Raw genomic sequence first — 13,615 nt, forward strand, 5'->3', positions numbered from 1 at the left:
CGTATCCTACGCGCCACAGAATCAGTTGAACTTAAACGTTGAATTTAGAACTTATGTAGGCACTCTTCTTGTCTTTTGCTTTGAAAGAGAAAAAGAAAAAAATGCCTATATAGTGACGTCATGACCGGTCAAATAGTGTTTCAGATTCAAAGACCGGCGCCGGTCAAATAGCCACTGCTAAAATTCAATGACGACAATACAAGTGGGACATGAATCATGAATAGTAACACAGCAACAGCTAACGCTGATTAAGTAGGGTCTGCTACTATTCGGTGAGTCCGATTCGGTGAGTCCGATTCGGTGAGAGCCTTTTTCGGTGAGAGCCCTATTCGGTGATTTTTTTGAATTTTTTTTTGAAAATTATCGGGTACCGTAGCCTAATTAAAACCCCTAACCCTAACCTAAAACCCCAAACCCCAAAACCCCCAAAAAACCCCAAACCCCCTAAAAAACCCCAAACCCCCAAAAAACCCCAAACCCCCAAAAAAAACCAAAAAAAACCAAAACCCACAAAAAACCCCAAACCCCCCAAAAAAACCCCAAAACCCCAACCCCCCAAAAAACCCCAACCCCCCCAAAAAAACCAAACCCCCCAAAAACCCAACCCCCCAAAAAAAACCTAAACCCCAAACCCCCAAAAAACCCCATCCCCCAAAAAACCCCATCCCCAAACCCCCAAAAAACCCCATCCCCCAACCCCCAAAAAACCCCATCCCCAAACAACCCCAAACCTCATCCACCAAAAAACCCAACCCCCCAAAAAACCCCATCCCCCAACCTCCAAAAAACCCCATCCCCAACCCCCAAAAAACCCCATCCCCAACACCCAACCCCCAAAGAACCCCATCCCCCAACCCCCAAAAAACCCCATCCCCCAACCCCCAAAAACCCCCTTCCCCCAAAAAACCCCATCCCCCGAAAACCCCCATCCCCCAAAAAAACCCCATCCCCCAACCCCAAAAAAACCCCATCCCCCAACCCCCAAAAAACCCCATCCCCCAACCCCAAAAAAAAACCATCCCCCAACCCTAAAAAAAACCATCCCCCAACCCCTAACCACCATCCCCTAACCCCCATCTCCTAACCCCCATCCCCTAACCCCCATCCCCTAACCTCTAACCCTATAACGGCAATGATAATTAGGCTACGGTACCCAATAATTTAAAAAAAAATCACCGAATAGGGCTCTCACCGAAAAGGGCTCTCACCGAAAAAGGCTCTCACCGAATCGGACTCACCGAATCGGACTCACCGAATCGGACACCGAATCGGGCCATTCCGGATTAAGTAGGACATGGATAGGATACTAATGCCCATATTCTAAGAGGGTCATTCCATTATATTTCAGGTCAAAATTAGAGGAAATGCCACACTCTCCGATTTGGTTTATTTTGACATATGTCAACTAGAGTTGTAAATGCAAAAAAACCTTGGGCCAAAAAACACGCGTTTTTTTGTTTTTATTCTTTTTTTTGTTTTTTTCATATTTTTTTGAAAAAGTTGCAAATTTTTTACAATTTGCAGCTTAGTTTCATTATAGTGCTCTTGAAAAACATTAAACTAGTAAAAATGGTTTTATGGTTGTGCTGAAATTCCTAAGTGTTTGTGCTTGGCAGCAACATATGTTTTCTGAATAGCCCTATGTTGTTTCACTTTCTTCTTCATTCTCAGGCATGTGCTTGTGGGCTGTGGCAGTAGACCTGACAAACGTTGAATTAATGCAATTTGATACATGACATAATGCACATGAGTTAATTTCTTTTTCCTTTTATGGAAGCGCCCTTTTTGGAAGGTAGCCTACGGTGTTAGTAGGCTATATCGGTAGGCTACTTGTTATATATAAATTGTACACACTTAATGGGTTGACGAAAATTTGGCAAAAACAAGATGGCATTTGCAGTGGCGTAGCCAGGAAGTTTGAAAGGGTGGGTTTTGACGGCCGGCGGGCAAAGCCCGTCGGCGTGTTTGCTTAAGACCACACCCAGCGGTGGGGGTCTGGGGAGCCTCCCCCAGAAAATCTTGAAAAATTACTTTGAATTTGGTGCATTCTGAGAGCATTTTCAACAAAAATGTGGGTATGAATATTCCTGTAAAATATTGCTGTGCGGTGGCATAGCAAAAGGATAAGATCATGTTTTCTTCGTCATTTTTCAGAAATATAGCTAAGTCTCTGTTTTCTTCTGATATTTGAATGTTTGGTATTGGCAAAACTCGCTCTTTTAATGCAGCTTTAGAGACTAAAAGCATCATTCTCAATATCGTGAGGTCAAACACGTGCCAAAAGGATGGTTGAAACCCCCAAAACCCCCCTTGGCTACGCCACTGGATGGCAGTATTCAGAACACACATTACCTTGTTTGTGGTAATTTACTAATGCAAGCTATTGCCAATAGCTCGTTTAAACATTTTTTTAACTGATAGCTTAGCAACGATGTATAATTGTATATGCTTTATAATTCGTTTGTTGTAAGGTCTTAGACACTTTGTCATTGATGCTTCTTGCAGATCCTTTGTGACATAATGCAAGAGATCTTATCACTGATATTTTTAGCTGTCAGAAGTAGCTAAGTGCATTTGTCAGAAAAGGTTTAAGTTAATGTTCCTTTTAAATGCCCACCACCCATGTTGACTATTGCTAATAACTACCAATCCGAATGAAGAAATTTTCCCTTTAAAGTGGAGTTTTTCAGCACTGCTCAGTGTTTACAGAGTGAATAAATGCTTCATAATACTTTTCCTGACAATTATAAAGTTTTACCCATATTCCCACAATGCAGGAGAAAGATACAAAACAAACATCAAAGATGAAAGCTTATTTTATTTGGGAACAAGAACAAATTTAATGAAACTAACAAAAATCTGATGTAGTAAGAGTCTATTTGTCTGCTACAAAGTAGTTATGCAAAATCAGAGTCCTCAGATGAAATAATTAGGCTACGGTACGCGACAATTTAAAAAAAAATTGAAAAAATCCCCCGTTCAGGGATCGGACTCACCGAAACGGGCCATTCCGAAGTTTTGCATAAACCAAAATATTCAACTTAGAAAATATCAACTCATACATTTCAAAAAAATGAAAATAATTGAAACATAATTGATGCTTTGTCACAATATTTGCAGGGTTCAGCCATATTATGGCCCATTTCTTTAAGAATTGTTTTATGTGTCAAACTACCAATGTTTTATTATTCAGCTGATATCACACAGCTAGTCTGATCAAGATTTTAGTACCGTTTCTTATCAAACCAGCACCCTGCACCCTTATCATTTCTGAACTAACTTTTCATTGAACTAACTTTTCATTGAAGTTTCATAAACTGCCTGGCTATGATGTTTTTATTATTCAGCAGAAAAGGAGTTGTTAAACAGTTTGGTTTGGAAAAGACGGTATATACTGATTGCTGGATGCCACCCACTTGTGCACTTTTGAAACTAACTCCAGCTTCTACATCCAATGGTAGAAGTTACACTTTTAGCTCGCAAGAACTGAACAAACTTGAAAAACTTTTTAAGGGAGCAAGTCTTTTAGGCGCTGACAGTTAGGCGCTGGTCTAATAGGCGCGCACACTGTGGCGTCTGGATATTTAGGTGCAGAGCACTGTGGCGCCCGGTCATTTAGGTGCTATTCCTAGTAAAGTCTGTAGATTGTAATACAATTGTATCAGCTTGCCAGAAAATTATATCCTGGCTTCCGTGAGTGAAGCTGCTTAAACCGGCAATGCTTTTCACACAAAATGTTATATTGAACAGAAAATATATATTGTTGTTTTATTGATTTATTACTGTTTTATTTGTTGTTAGTCCAATAGCCTACCTGAATACACTATTACTCAGCGCTGTCTACTCCTAATAGGCAATTTCGCATTCCGTAACCTACTACTAGAAATCCTTGTAGCCTACGATTGCAACATGTCTTCTTGCTAATAGGCTAATCTATGTTCACAGCAATTTATTTAGTGGTACTGCTTAGCTTAAAATATCTTTGTTGATACGAATCAACTTTCAGTGTCTTTTCAAGAATAATTTCTAGCGAGAAAATTGCAACATCGACAAGACTTTGTTTAATAATAGTTACGTAGCCCATGCCATATTACCTCGTTTGTTGTAGTATCCTTGTGAATTCGAACTTTGCATCCCTCGTTTCGACCAACACAACGCCAAAACTTCTTAGTTTTATCGACACTCGTTTTTTCAAATGTATATATACATGAAGCCATCAGCAGCAATTTTTTCACGATTATGTGAAGTTGAAATAGTCGAAGCTGCCATATCAATCTTTGCTTTATGATGTAGCAAACTTACCAAACTTTTCGGTGCAAATGAAGTGCTCAGATCCAACATCGGCCTATATGCAGGGCAATTAGAAGAGCAGTAGACCACCTGATCTCCACAGGATACGTACTTCTGGAGTAGAAGTTGCCGGTTTATAGGCGCAGCTTTGTGCAATCTGACGTTTAATAATTACTTCTACTTGAGACGGATAGATCGTGTGGAGATGAGGTGCGGGAAAACGCTCTACTACTCTTGATATTAGCACATCTCTACAGGACATTTGCAATGCATCCTGAACACAAGTTGCAGCCAGATGGAACTTTACTTAATCTGTTATCTTTCGCAATTACTTTTGTTCGGGATGGATTGGCCACGTGACGAGAACGCGTAAGACGCTCTACTACTGTTCACATGAATACATTTCTACAGGGCATATAGGCTACACCTTGGCTACAAGTTGCAAGCATAATGGTGAGACTTCGCTCGTTATTAAATCTAGTCAGGGTTTTGACGGAAAACTAAGTTACTCTTCACTCTTGAATACAGGCTACGGTACATTTTTTACTGATGTTTAGTGTAGTTATTATTTGACCTAACTAAAAGTGAACTGAAAATTGAATGAGGCTGTTCACCAGGCATTAAATTAAATAATATGAGATGTTCTACTGGTGCAAATTAAGCTAAACTATCACAAAATGTATATATACAGTGACAATCTGCTTTTATTCCGACGTTTCGTCAATCAGACACGACTGACTTTTTCAGGGGGCTAGACCAGGTAGTGACTACCTGTCTAGCATGGCAAAACACAGGACATATTGCTGAAAACAACTAAACATGCAAAATGAAAATTCAACTTCTGGACAAAAACTTATCGCGTGCAAAGTTTGAAATAAGTTCGAAAAAAGGAGAGACTTAATTGTTAACGATCAACAAGAAACTTAAATAACAAGATAGGAGAGTGAACGGCATGAGTCATGGAATTAACATGGAACAGTAGTGCGTACAATTCGGCTAATCCGATTCGGCGAGTTCCCTATTCGGCGAGAGCCCTTTTCGGCAAGTGCCCTATTCGGCAAGTTTTTGAAATTTTATTTTTGAAAGGGAATTATCGGGTACCGTAGCCTAATTATAATTGCCGTTTTTACATCGTTAAACGTTGAAATCGTGCAGAAAGGAAGAAAAATAAAATGTTTGAACTATTAAATTAAAATTCGTTATGTCAGTTCAGTTGGGTTGTTTTTATTTCTGACCATCATATCAAAAACAATACACGTCAACATAGCAAAGGTAGAAGCGACAAAACGCGAACGTTAAAACTAGAGATGTACCGATACCAATATTTTGGCCGATACCGGTATCACTTTTTTAGGCCAATACCGATATTTTGGCCGATACTTTAGTGTTACAAAAAGAAGCAATTTTGGTATTTGCAAGTAATTATATCAAATGCTAAGTTTTACCTTATTTACATATATATTACTATTAAAAAAAGCTTTGAATTGGCATATTATACCAATTCAAAGTTTTTTTTAATAGTTTTATGCAAATGTAAATGGACAAAACAATGGACACAAACAATGGACAAACATTCTTTCAAAATTGTTCGGACAAACATTCTTTCAAAATTGTTCGTAAGTGTTTGTCCGAATTCGACACCAAGATTCACGAGGCATTGATCATCAAATCTTTAAACCCAGGGCTCAACAGGCAATTATTTGCTTGCGGAGCTTCTTACCTTTTAGCAGTTTTTGATTGAATTATCACGTCTTGTGCTTCTCGCATTTACTTTGTTTTGTGCCACTATCTCTTGTGCTTCTGTCCTTCTTGCATAATCTGCCTGAGTCCTTGTCTGAACAGTTAATTAATTTTACCTCTGAAATACTTGACCCGTTGTGCTGTGTAATTTTCAGTTATCATTTGTGTGAGCGAGGCAGTTTCTCATCATCATCATCATAATCCATCGTCGGTTTGTTCCCCACTAGTGGGGGTGGCCGATTGTTTCCGCGCAGCAATTGTTTTAATCCCTTGCATCTTCCTCCTTCAGTCCGACTTTTTTAAATTCATCCTTCACTTGTTGTTTCCACGTTCTTCTTGGACGACCGCGTTTCCTCTTCCCATCCACCTTTAGATCTAGTGCCTTTCTAAGAAAACTTCCTTCCTCCCTCCTTATCACATGTCCATACCATCTTACTCCATTTGCCCTTGCCAGTTGGTCTATGGTCTCTCTCATCTCTAGCATATCCAACAATTCTTCAGTCCTTTTTTCCCTTCTCGTTTTCACCCCACACATTGCTCTCACCATTGACCTTTCCGTTCTTCTCAGGATTGCCAGTTCACTCTCTCTCAATATCAATGTCTCAAATGTTTACATTTGACCATATTTTTGCTGTGATACTATATGATTCTTTAGCATTTCTTTTAAAAATGTATTTTCTTATAGGCTTGAAAAGGGCTATATGACTAGCCGAAAACGTTCGCTTTTTGTTTTTTGTTTTTATAATGTTAAATGTAGTGTTGTTGCTGAGTTATGTCTGTTTACAATAAATAAATTCCAAAATACGCCACAAAACCAACCAAATTTGGAAATTTATAGAGCAGCAAGGGGAACTTCAAATGGGCAACATTAGTTGCCAAAGGGGGAATTATTACGTCATTATGAGTGACAATGAACGGATTTGGAAGTCTTTGGCACTTGAAGATTCAAGAATCCAATCCCAACTCAATGTTGTGTCGTAATAGTAGGTTTTAGTAATGAAAGGCCACCGTGATTGAGAACTGGGGTATAAGGGAAGAAACATGATATCATAATTGGGGTTTCTGAAAAATTAATAAAGGGTTTGCGCAAACTCTCCAAATAGGCAATCATAATTGATAATAAGATGTAAAATGTAAACCAAGTCATTTGTGTAGTCGTACAAAAACTATTCGACAAGTAATTTGCAACCTAAGGGCGGTAGGCACTTTAACATACTGATATCCCATTGAATCACGAACCATCAACCAATCAGAAGCTACGCTGTTCATGACGTCATCAAGGTTGCGTTTCTCGGAACAAAGGAAAAATGCAACTTCCCACCACTGCTATTGCTCTTGTTTGTTGTGTAATTACCAAAAAAAGTTTAAAGTAATAATCAACTCTCTGGCTGAATGCTGAAATGGCCACAATTGGACGGACAACCTAACATCTGATGGTTCGGGTTCGTTCAATTGGATATCAGTATGTCCAAGGTTCTACCCCTAAGGGCGCTTGTCGTTTGGTTGAGAAGCTTTTGCCAGGCCAAGACTACTAAGGTAGCAAAAATGTATAATTTTGCATCATTTTTACTAAACGTTGCCAAACGTTTAAAAAAAACATGTAACTTGGTTGTTTTTAGTAAGCTGGTTCTATCAGTTTGTGATTTATTTTCCACCTTTCGTTGTAATAAACTCATCAAGCTTAAACAATGTCAGAGTAGGCTAAGTAGGCTGCGCAACAAACTCCCACAGCCACAGTTATCACCACTTGCTGCTGACAAGTCAAAGAACATCTATGTCTTTTGATGTTGCCTATTTGCGTTGCATTTTTGTGTTTTTTTTTATAGTGATACTTGCTCTTCGCTATTTCTGTTACGTTTAGATGATGTCACGTTATTATGCCGATTTGAGATATAATAATTTAATTCATGACGTTGTATGGATGCAAAACTTTTACAAGTTTTATACTCTGCTGAGAGTAAAAAAGAAACACAAATGATGAATATTGGAGAAATTGAGTCTCCTTACACAAATTAAGAACCGAACAACGCAAAACCGCTGAAACAAAATGTTTTGTTTAAGTGAAAGAATCACTCTAAGCAACCAATGTTAAAACTTGCGCGCAAGAAGTCATGGGAGTGTGACGTAGCAAAAATTTGAACATGTTGTTATTTTTCTACATCAATGTGACGTTAGTTACTACTTTAAAAAAATTATATCTTTGCTTCTGTAGAAAATCCGCAGCAAACCCTTTTTTTTACGATTTTAGTATCGGCCAAATTTTGCCGATACCGATACTCAAAAAATGGCCGATATCACCGATACCAATATATCGGTACATCTCTAGTTAAAATGTGCTTGAATTTGTCATGTCAGTTCAGTTGTTTTAATTTTTAACCCGTTAAGTGCGTAATTAATTTTTCGAAACTCTCCTTACTGTGCGTATTTAAATTGATCACTCGCAGTATTTTTCGTCGCATTATTGTTTGCTAGAATATTGGGGAACCCCCATGACGCAGCACAATACGTTTTTGTTCAATTTCCTTTCGTGTCTATTGCTTTACTTTTTCATCGACTATTGCGGAGAAGTCTCCGGCTGGACTATTGTTTTCTGGTGTAATCGCATTACTCTCAAGTGATTATATCTTTCACCATTGTGAAATTATTTAACTAGCTGTTTATTATGAAGAAAAAAAATACATCAGTTTACAGAACAAAATATTTTCTAAGCATTTATAGGACACTAAATAAAGTACACGTAAGTTTAGTTTGGAAATATTCAAACTGTATCATTTTCTGACGCTTGTTCTAACATTAGCGGCAACACAAAACCCTGTTGTTTTGTTGACTATATGTTACAAAATATGTTTTCGAACACAACAAAATATTTCTGAAACTGCTTGCATCAAAATGACTTCACACTAACTGAACGCGCATGATGTGGTTCAAATTTTATACACCGGAAGGAAGCCATTTCAGAAAAAAAAATATTTAGGATGAAACCTTTTTATTCTTGCAATTGTGGTTACATTGTAGGTGAGTGCAGAAGCTAACTAATATTGTAATAGAGTGATTTAGGGATTAATGATTTCCGTCAGGCTGCAATTGTTATTGTAGTGTAAACAATGCATCTATGTTTCTTCACACGTCATAATTGCGCCTTCCAGACAAAGCGAATAGAGGAAAGCGAAATTAAAAGTGCCATGAATAGCTGCGATCACAAAAACGACAATTGTCGTCTTACGCACAGCAAGAGCGACTGTCTCGGACGACAATTGTCGTTATACGCACTTAACAGGTTAAATCATGATATCAAAAACAATTCACGTCAACATAGCAAAGGTGTAGAAAAAGGTAGAAGCGACAAAACGCGAACGTTAAAACGTGCTTGTGACCAAAGTAAGTTATTGACTTGAAAGAAATTTGGCACAGTCGCAACACCTTCAGAAAAATTTAAGAAATGCAGGGAAAATAAAAAAAAGAAACTGTTTCAAAAAAAAAAACATGTTTAATGTCCATAAGTTAGTACTTTTGAATAGTTAAAATGATTAGTTTGGATCAACAAATGTGTGGCCTACAGCTTGGATTGAAAGGCAATTATCGGGTACCGTAGCCTAGTTATCCCGACCAGCAGAAATTGCCGTTTTTACATCGTTTTAACGTCGCTAAACGTTGAAATCGTGTAGAAAAGAGAACTTTGCTGACTAGGATACGTTGAGAGTGGGAAACATTCACAGAAGCCCTTCGATTTGTTCCGAGAACCCATTTAGCCTAACAGTTCATTTGTACATTGATTCAACGTCTGAATACATTATCTTAAAAATGCATAATCTTAAAAATGCAACGTATCAAAGGGTTTCTGTGAATGTTTCTCAGTTTCAACGCAGGCCTTAAAACTCGTGTTTTTTTCCGGCAGTCATCGTGGCCTACCGAGAGCTCCTTCTCGGTGGCCGAATATGCGTGCTTGGAGGCCAAAATACAATAACGATAGCACAAGTAAACAGCATTAAACTTGCAACAATGTTAAAATGATCACTTAGCGTTGTTGAAGTCTGGGCGACGTCCTGCAATAGAATCGTTGTACCACGCATTAAATGCTTTATCGAGATTGTAATCCGGTATTGCGGAACCATCTAAAGACCCTAAATTGTTTTCACTACTTGCAGCTCAGTAAATTGTTTCAACTGCATACCGCCTTTCATAAAACCTGACCATTTATTCCGTTACGATGTCACCATTCAGGGTGTGAAGTCACTAACTCACAGCGTTCTCAACTATGAAGACACGTGTTTTACCCACGGAGTCAACTTTGAACCTAGTTCTCCTTTTTAACAACGATCCAATATCCGACAACATTGAATCGATATAAAAACGACAATATTGCCAGCTGATGTAAATTAGCACTTCGGATTAACACTTCGTTAAAATAAACATCGGGAATTGCAAACAAGACTTACAGCGCTGGTGATCGCAGCTGGATATATTCAATACAACAGTAGTGACTATGATGCGCTGACCTAATTCTGCGTCACTCTTTGATACTACATATTTTCATTAAATAATTGTCTAGAAGAGACCGGCGGCCAAACTTGGCCGACGGAGGAGGTAGCACAGGCGGTCATTCAAGCACTACTTAGCGGCCATGGCCACGATGGCCGCCGGCTGCTTTAAGGCTTGCAACGTATCCTCGTCATCAAAATTCTCTTTTCTACACGATTTCAACGTTTAGCGACGTTAAAACGATAGGCCACACACACATTTGGTTAGCCTTTTCATTCTGTTACTACAATGTAAAAATGAACTGTTAGGCTAAATGGGTTCTTGGAACAAATTTTTGCTGGTAGGGATAACTAGGCTACGGTACCCGATAATTTCCTTTCAATCCAAGCTGTAGGCCACACATTTGTTGATCCAAACTAATCATTTTAACTATTCAAAAGTGCTAACTTATAGATATAAACATGATTTTTTTTTGTAACATTTTCTTTTTTTTATTTTCCCTTCACATCTTAAATTTTTCTGAAGGTGTTGCGACCGTGCCACTTTCTTTCAAGTCAATAACTTACTTTGGTCACAAGCACGTTTTAACGTTCGCGTTTTGTCGCTTCTACCTTAAAAACAACTTCTTCTTCTTGCGTTTGAGGCCGCCACAGATCACGTTGTTACATCCAGGCACAGCAGCCAATGGATTGTGTATTCATCGAGCATTGTTAGGTCCACATGTCTATCTTGTGGTCGGTATACAGGACATTGATAGATAATGTGGTGTGCAGTTTGAAAAACTGAGCCACACGCACAAGATGGTGAATCGGCGAGGCCCCACTGGAACATGTTGCTGCTGAAACGGCCCACTCCAGTCCGCAGGCGATTGAGCTTCACCCATTCCTTCCGGGGTAGTTCTGCTCCAGGTGGGGTGTTGGTATTGGGAAGGACTGTGAGTTGGGTTGGTCTCGCAACTTCTCTCCATTCACGGTTCCAAACTTCGAAAATGTGGAAGTTCGATTTGCAGATAGCTGCAGCATGTCGGGAGAACGGGCGTCGAGATTTCAAGCGCTGGGGCTTTTGGGAGTGCGAGTTTAGGACAATCTGGTTGAGGAGGTGGTCATCCCTTGACATAGCTTGTAGGACCAGGCTATGTACGTGGTTTTCCCTACGAAGTCTACCTGGGGCGATGCCTGATAGTACCGGCAGAAAGTCAGTGGGAGTTGGAAGCAGGCAACCGGTGATTATTCTCATGGTGGTGTTGAGGGCAGTGTCAATTTTGGAAGTGTGTACGCTGCGACACCAAGTGGGGGAAGCATATTCGGAGGTGCTGTAAACAAGTGCAAGAGCACTTGTACGGAGTGTGGATGTACTAGCACCCCAGGATGTTCCAGCTAGGCATCTCAGCAAGTTGTTGCGTGCTGATAGCTTAGCATGAAGGGCTTCAGCATGGTGTTTGTAGGTTAATTGTCGGTCGAGCTTCACTCCTAGGTAGGTGGGACACGGGTTGTGTGGGAGTGGGTTTCCGTTGAGAGAGACTGACAATTGGCGCGTTGATTCCATGTTGCAAAGGTGAAAAGGTGTGACGGTGGTCTTTGCCAGGCTCAGTTTCAGCATCCACAGCTTCAGGTAGTCTGCGATTTGGGCCATGTCATCTGTAAGTGCTTCCTCTACCACATGCCAGGACTTGTCAGAATTGAGTAGTGCCAGATCATCAGCATAGCCGTACTGGCGTGACCTGGTCTCTGGCATGTCACTAATGTAGATGTTAAATAGTAGGGGTGATAAGCATGATCCTTGCGGAACACCGTTTTTTAAGCGACGAGGCCGGCTGCACTGCCCGTCACTCGTCTTAAGCAGAAAGGTCCGATTTGCCAGAATATTTGCGAGAAATCGCACTACCTTTTTGTCTGGGATCATGCGGAGGAGCTTTAGGGTTAGCCCTTGGTGCTACACAGTGTCATAGGCAGCAGTGAGGTCTACCAAGATTACTCCTGCTTTGTTGCCCTTCTCGAAACTTTCCTCAATATCCTCAGTCAGCTTGACTGCTTGATGAGTCGTACAGCGTCCGTGCCGAAATCCAGCTTGTTCTTTTGGTAGCTGGGGATCAACAACTGGCTCGAGTCTAGTTAGCAGGAGCCGTTCCAGGATCTTGTATGGGACGCAGAGTAGTGATATTGGGCGATAGCTCTTGGGATCATCAGCTGGCTTGTTTGGTTTAGGTACTGCCACTACAGTTGCTTTTCGCCAGATTTTAGGTATGGCCTGGAGGGTCAGGCAAGCAGAGTAGAACCTTTTCAACCATGCCAGACATTTGGAGCCACAGTGCCTCAAGAATTCTGGAGGGATGTTATCGGGCCCTTGTGCTTTCCCGCTTTTAACTTGTTTGATGGCAGACGCAAGTTCTCCGGTGCTGAAGGGGGCTGACAGATGGCCATCTGCGCTTGGGGCGTTCCAGAGCCTGCTGCATTCCTGCTTCACTGCAAGGGCGTGCTTCTTGTTTGCCACTTTACATTTGCCATTGGCTAGGAGCTGTTGTGCTATGGCGTTAGCGGTTACAGGGCATCGTTTAGGATTGGAGGTACGGCCTGTAAGACGATTGAAGGTTTTCCATGCAGCTCGGCTTGAGTGGGTGAAGTCGATGCCTTGCACTGTATCTTCCCAACGCTGCTTGCGTTTTACGTTGAACGGACATGACGAATTCAAGCACGTTTTAGCGTTCGCGTTTTGTCGCTTCTACCTTTGCTATGTTGACGTGTATTGTTTTTGATATATGGTCAGAAATAAAAACAACTGAACTGACATGACGAATTTTAATTTAATAGTTCAAACATTCTTTTTATTCCTTTCTGCACGTTCAGCGACGTTAAAACGATGTGAAAACAGTTAGGCTGCGGTACCCGATAATTCCCTTTTAAAAATAAAATTTCAAAAACTCGCCGAATAAGGCACTCGCCGAAAAAGGCTCTCGCCGAATAGGGAACTTGCCGAAATCGACTCGCTGAAACCGGCCATTCCGCATCATCCAAGAAGATATTTGGATACGATACTACTGTGTGATGTGCAGTCTGACCATAGAAAGAGCTCAACACCTCCTCTCCTGGGCCACATCGAAACAGGCTTT

Source organism: Aplidium turbinatum, chromosome 3, assembly GCF_918807975.1.
Source record: "Aplidium turbinatum chromosome 3, kaAplTurb1.1, whole genome shotgun sequence".
Taxonomy (NCBI): domain Eukaryota; kingdom Metazoa; phylum Chordata; class Ascidiacea; order Aplousobranchia; family Polyclinidae; genus Aplidium; species Aplidium turbinatum.